The sequence below is a fragment of the Atta cephalotes genome (genome assembly GCF_000143395.1).
Source record: "Atta cephalotes unplaced genomic scaffold scaffold00085, whole genome shotgun sequence".
In the NCBI taxonomy this organism is placed as follows: domain Eukaryota; kingdom Metazoa; phylum Arthropoda; class Insecta; order Hymenoptera; family Formicidae; genus Atta; species Atta cephalotes.
In genome coordinates, this window is record NW_012130149.1 from 333,155 (window position 1) to 340,476 (window position 7,322).

Consider the following 7,322-nt stretch of genomic DNA (forward strand, 5'->3'; position numbering starts at 1 on the left):
AATAACTTTATGATGCAGACAAAAATCGACTAATGTTTCTATGGGGTTATGTTGACAGATGCCCAAGTTTATTGTATGACGTGTATGATCTATTTATTTCGACCATCACTTACCGCTAAAGCCATCTATAGGAAAACGGCGGAAGCAAAGTTGTACACCTAATAACATTGAAAATTTTATCCAATAGGGGTAGAACCGTCTATTTGAAGTTGTTGTATATAATTTGATTGTTTATTAAAAAATTTTTCTCACTTAAAATCTAGAGGTTCGCAACCTTTTATATTAGTTTATTTTCAAAATGTATGATTTTTCAAACTCTAATCAACAAAAAAAAGATCCATGAAAGTTAAAAATTAAGAAATCTTTAATACTGTCCACAATTCAAAACAAATGACGATTGCTATATTTTCGAAAAGTTGAACGAAACGATATTTCTACACAAAAACAAACAATTTTACTGAAATATTTAAAAATTTAACAATTTTATTAAACTATCAAAATGATTATACAGGATGTTTAAAATGCAGATTGCTAGAATATAAATTTTGTGTATTACTTATCTCTCATTATGTTTGACTTTCCTAAGTATTTTGATAGTCCAAAAATCATTTACTAATCTGTATCTAGCAAAATTTTTAGATATCTCAGCAAAATCATCTTTTAGTGTAAACTTATTTTCAGATAATTGTTTCTAATGTCGAACATCTTAATATTATTAGTAATAAAACCCTATTGAAGAAAATTAACTATAAAAGTATTTAATTAACTATAAATATAAAAATGTTTATACATATCAACAATAAATATCTCGAGAGAACCTTTCCAAATTATACGTACCTTAAACTGTAATTACACCGTGCTTTGTTTCATAACTGTTGATATATACACAATATCTTCATTTCGTTTCTCAAAGAGAGAACAAGTTTCTGAAAATGCAACACACATCCCCGGATTCTCAAATAAACGCGACAAGAAAATGAGTTATTCAAGATAGCGATTGATTTGAATCTTATTTACGCTGAGCGCGATTATATGCTTAACAATGACTTAACTTCCGTCGCGCATCGGTTTCTACTTCTGTAGGTAGACTGTAAAATGAAGGTATATAGTCGTGCTTGTGCGCCGCGATAAAGTTAGATTTTTTGATGCTCGTGATCGTAAATGGGTCGGATGATTGGTAATTCAAATCGTGGCGTGAATAGCAGTTTAATTACCTGGCGACATTACGCAGAATTTATGTCATGCTACATATAGTTTTGACCGATAATTCTGCCGTAATAATAAATATTTCTATGATTAATAATTTATTGCACAGCGATTCTATTAAGAATTGATTTATGATCCTACAATATCCTATACAGCACATAAATTCGTTTGAACATTTAGGACGTCTTGTTCGAACGTTGACATCCAGATGACGTACCAAAGATGCCCCCTTCCCGATGATGTTTTTTGGACGTACAATGTATCATCTTTAGTCCAGTGGACGTTATTACGACATCTTGAAAAGACATAAAATGGATTTTTTAGGGACATTGTTTTTTGGACTATTTCTCTGAGACATATCCCATAATGATAGTGGAATCGACATCGAATCGATAATTATGTCCGAAAACGTCGATTCCATTATCATTGTCTGCGTATTATGCACTGCCCGATTACAAACATGTTTAGCAAAAAATACTTGTCAGTAAAAAATAGTGTTGATATTCTCAAATAATGCTTTGTAATATAAGAATCGCATTGAAATAGAAATATTAATTTACAATTTTTACGTAGAATATCATTTTTTACTAAAATAAGTTTTGAATCGCGCATGTAGTCAAAAAAATTACAGAGATATTTTTTTTACAAGCAATAGCTTTTATTATTATAATTGTTTAAATTAAGAAATTGTATTTTAAAAAAAATGTAATTGTGTTAATTGATTATTATTTAGTATTAATATAAATGACCATGATTATGTAATTATTATAAAATTAATTACTTAATTAATTAATTTTACATACATATTTTATTCTGTTATTATGTCAACTTATCACATTAACGATTCAATAATGACAATAATAATAATATAATAATTGTTAAATATTTATTACAATATGTAATGCAGATACAAATTGATTTTGTAAAGAACATGTCTCAATACAAAAATAATTTTATTTAAATACAATAATTATATACAATAATGTTGAAACACTGAATTTGTTAAATTATTAATTTATGTATAATTATTTGAATTATTTGTAAATTATTATTTACTAACTATTATTATTATTTATACTTATTGTTGACATACCATCAATAAATCTAGTTATAAATAAAACATTAGCATTGTTGAACATTCTCTAAGGATACAATAAATTGTGAACATTTAAAATGTCTCTAACATTGTATTACAAGTGCAGGTTTATAAAAAAATATAGCTGAGACTAATGAAGAAACAACTAGAAATCTTTGTTCACGAACTCTTCTCTTAATGACTCTTTTTAGATATCCAAAAATTAAAAAATTCTATTATATATAAACCGTCTATTATCATTTCATTCTGTGGAAGTTGTAATTTAATCTCGGCTCCCGGTAAGAAAGTACAGAATTAAAAAGTATTGTTTACTTGATGAAATGCAAAATTGTTATACTTTTAATTTTAAAGTTTAAATTTGCAAACGGATACAGATGCATTAAATCATGCTTCCATTGAAATGTTGAACAAATGTTGAATAATATAGGATGTGTTGATATATGTTTGACTGCAGTGATACCTATAATTTATGTTATTACTTAAATTACGTTATTACTGTTCGTTAAAGTGAGAAGACACATTGTAACAATCTATAATATTCAATCTTTTTAATTTTAATATTTGATGAGATTGCGAAAAAATTTGTGAATTCTTCCACAATAATTGTCAAATGTATGTAACAGTTCTGGACTTTATGAGATAAGTCTGAATTTTCCACTTTTACATACATCTTTTCCAACCAGTTTTTAACTTCAGCTTGAGTTTTTAATCACTCAACTTTGGAACTCTGGTGTTGGACAACACTCACTAATGTTAGAATACTAGCTCAATGTTTGCATGATGAATACAGAGAAGTTGGATATTGAAATGCGATGTAACAATACAAATTGATTAGAATTAAGAAGTGTCAGGTTGAAGATGACTCAAAGATGAGTTGATATTTCTATTTTTATTGTTTTATATTAATATGTTTTATATTAATATGTACTTTTTAAAAATTACGTATATTTATAACTACTCTTAGCATTGATTTTTATAGCCTTTATGTTTCATATGTATTTCTTTTTTATTATTCTTATTACAATAATAAGGAGTCTTTAACAAATTTTATTTATTTTAATCGATTATTATTATTATTATTATTATCATTAAATTTCCTAATGCATTGATAACAATCAATGGACAATGCTATGGTTCCAATTGATGAGTCAACAAGATCTTATTTTTCAAACAAAACAAACGAAAAAATTTTACTTCAATTTTAGAGCTTCTCATCAAAATGATGATACTTATTAGTATTTATTGGATTGTCCGGAAAGTTCGTACCGATTTTGAAGGAAAATTGAAACGCAGAAGATTTAAATTTTTAATTTCATTTATTAAATTTAAATCTTTTGCGGCACGAACTTTTCGGATAACCCAATATTAGTATTTATTAGTATTCATTAGTATTTATTAGTCATTTGACTTAAAAACTAACATAATTTTGATTTATAACAGTTGGGGCGAGTTTTTTTTATCCTAAAAACACAAGAATGTTGGATTCTGTATCTAGACTAGTGTGTTTTATATTGTTCAATAACAAAAATTACAACAAAAAATGAATTACAATGAAAAATGAATTATAAAGGAATAAATTATTAATAAATATATTGTTGATTGGTAAATTATAATAGCTATATGTTACTATTAGTTCATGTTTGCTGGGAAATTAAATATGATGTTACATATATACATTCTATTTCACATTATATGTATGTATATACGAATGCCTTACATTAACATTATATCTACAAATACAATCTCGGAATTTGTGTAGATGTTGATTTTGCGTTTACATATGCAAGTATTTCGTTTCTGTATATAATATGTATGACGTGAAGTCATCTACTTCGCAGCATTTCAGTCAATTTTTTTGTTTATTATCTTTATTATTTTGTAGCCAAATATTAGGTAGTAAAAAGAAATCCATTATTTTTGCATGAAATTGAATGGAAAAATAATGGATTTCTTTTTACTACACCTAATATAATAATAAATGGTACAAAAATGTTTGAACCGACTCCAGCATGTTACAGGTACTTATACATTAACTCCTGCCCCAGATTAATACCTGCAGAAGTTTCGAGATTGTGTTAATGTAAAATATTTAGACACATAATGTAAAATAGAATATATATATATATATATATATATATATATAAACATAATATATATATATATATATATATATATAACATCATATTTAATTTATTAGCAAATACTAATAGTAACATAACTATTATAATTTCCCAGTAAACAATATATGTATGATATATACATATATGTGTGCATATGTATAATGTGTATATATGTGTATATATATGTATGAATATATGTATATTATATGTATTATATATTATATATATTATACACATAATATATATATATATTATATTTTGTTGACTAAAATATGTTACTAATAGTTCGTGTTTACTGAGTTTGTAAAATGTCTATTTATTATATTACAGAAGAGCACGATATGTATATTATTGCGAAGAGAAATAGAAGGCCATATAAATCTTCGATCGATTAGACGGCCACGTTGTACTAACGCTGAGGAAAACTAACATCTGATTACCATAGTGCAGGAGACCGGATTTCGCACAACGCGGCAAGCGATAGTGGAAGTTAATATTAATTGTAGTCTAAAAAACCGTGAGGCGCAGATGGAAGGAAAGTGGATACCACTATCATTTGCCGGTTTAACATGAGCGATTAACAGAAGATTACAAGGAGCAACAGATAGCTTTTATCTTGGAACATTCAGTAGGGAGAACGAATGGAGAAATACCACTTTTTCTGATGAAAAGGTATTTTCTAGGGATGAATTAGGGCGTTTATTATTTTGGAGAACGAGAGAAACGAGGTACTCAGATAAGAATATTCGTTTCCGCCAACGATTTGACCGCGTCACATTAGCATTATGGAGATGTATTCACATGGTCCTGAGCCATTAGTGCGCATGAACTACACCGCATGAACAGTGAGGTATACATCCACATCTTGTTCGATGTGATGCTGCCATATATTGCAGAGACATTTCCTGATCTACCGTCCGTTTCTTTCGTTCAAGATAATTCAGGAATGCATCAAGCGAGAGTTGTTCAGGATTAGGTTATGTAACCCAATCTTGAAACGTTGGATTGACCAGCCAATGTCTCATTTTTGGTAAGACAGACTATGGATGCTTTCCATTTGATGACACAAGTTGACACAAGCGTCGTATCCTTGACATTCAGAGAGTGACAAAAATAAAACAACACTTGTATCGATTTGTGTCATCAAATGGAAAGCACCCTATGAATATGAAGACTATAAACATAATAGTTAATACAGTCAAATGTATCAAAAAAACAGATTTGACTGTTGCAATTTAATCAGCAGAAATCTGCTAATAGATGAAACGTTAAAACAAACTTTCATGAAACATTCTTTGTTTAAAACTTGGAAACAGGTATAATTCTTCTATAAGGAATTTTTTATTATATCAAATTATATACAATATTCTAAAAATATAATATTTTTTTAAACTTGCTAAGTTTTGTATATGTTTATTTTATATATGATAAATTATATATTTAAATTATATTTTAATTATATTTTAATTATATTTTAATCTAATATATTATAGTATTTTAACATAATACATAAACAAATTTATTCATACTTAGATAAAAATATTACAATTGCAAATATAAGTCCACAATGTCCACAATGTATCATTTACGAAATTTTATTTTTTCGTTATAATATCTATTAGTATTCAGAATTTCGATGTTTTCCCAATCAAAATCATGGCCGAGATGCAATCAATGTTTAATAATAACCGAATGAGATGGTTTTTGGTTATGTTTATGGTTCTGTTTTCAATTTCCTGTCTGGCCGACGTAGGATGCATCACAATCATTTCAATTAATCTTATAAACAATGTTTTTTTTAATATATATTTTTTTTAATAAAGTGGAGGAATTATGCGCAGCGGGTAATTGTGCAATCTGGTTTGGTACTTTTCCAATAGATGAAGACATCACCATGAATTTTTACGCAGGAGGTCGTAAGAATTCTTAAGATATAACTACAAAAGATATGACGTAAATATATTGCTAGCCAGAGAAATACAAAAAAATGAAATCACATCTTTTCTTGTTGTTTTAGCATTCAGAAAATAAGGTAAATCCATTTTTAATTTATTTGTTTAAAGTTGCATACGTTATTAAAGTTGTATACGTACGTTAAGTGCATTTTTTGAACTGTTATTTATTAAGTTTGATTAGGAATTGTTGAAATAATCGTATTTCGTATACCGCGTCACGGCGGGAAACTGTGCACGCAAGCATTTTGAAATGCGCACAATTACCCATCTTCTATTTACTGTATAACTAGCACTAATTTTTTTGTTTTTTCATTACGATTTAATTTGCCAATTCATTTTAGTCAAAGTCTATGTGCACTATTATTAATTTTGTATTTTTTCTTAATATATATATTTAATATTAGGTGTACAACTTTGCTTCCGCCGTTTTTTTTCCGAAATTCGAGGCTTTATTGTAAAAAACTGGTTATACATTTATGATTCAAAGTATTGTCCATCGCTGGCCACTACTTTCTCCCATCTTTCGGATAGCGTACGAATCCCGCGTCGAAAAAACTGGTCATCTTTTGAGACGAATCCACAAATCGATCCAATTTTTTACTTCTTCATAAGACCGGAAGTGCTGGTCAGCCAGGCCGTGTGCCATTGATCGAAATAAGTGATAGTCAGAGGGAGCAACGTCTGGAGAATACGGCGGTAGGACTTCCCATTTCAACGTTTCCAAGTATGTCTTGATCACTTTCGCAACATGGGGTCGAGCATTGTCATGCTGTAAAATCACTTTATCGTGTCTCTCGTTGTATTGCGGCCGTTTGTCTTTCAATGCTCGACTCAAACGCATCAATTGCGTTCGATACCGATCGTCTGTGATTTCAGTCGGTTTTAACAGTTCATAATACACTACGCCGAGTTGGTCCCATCAAACAGAGCATGACCTTGGACATC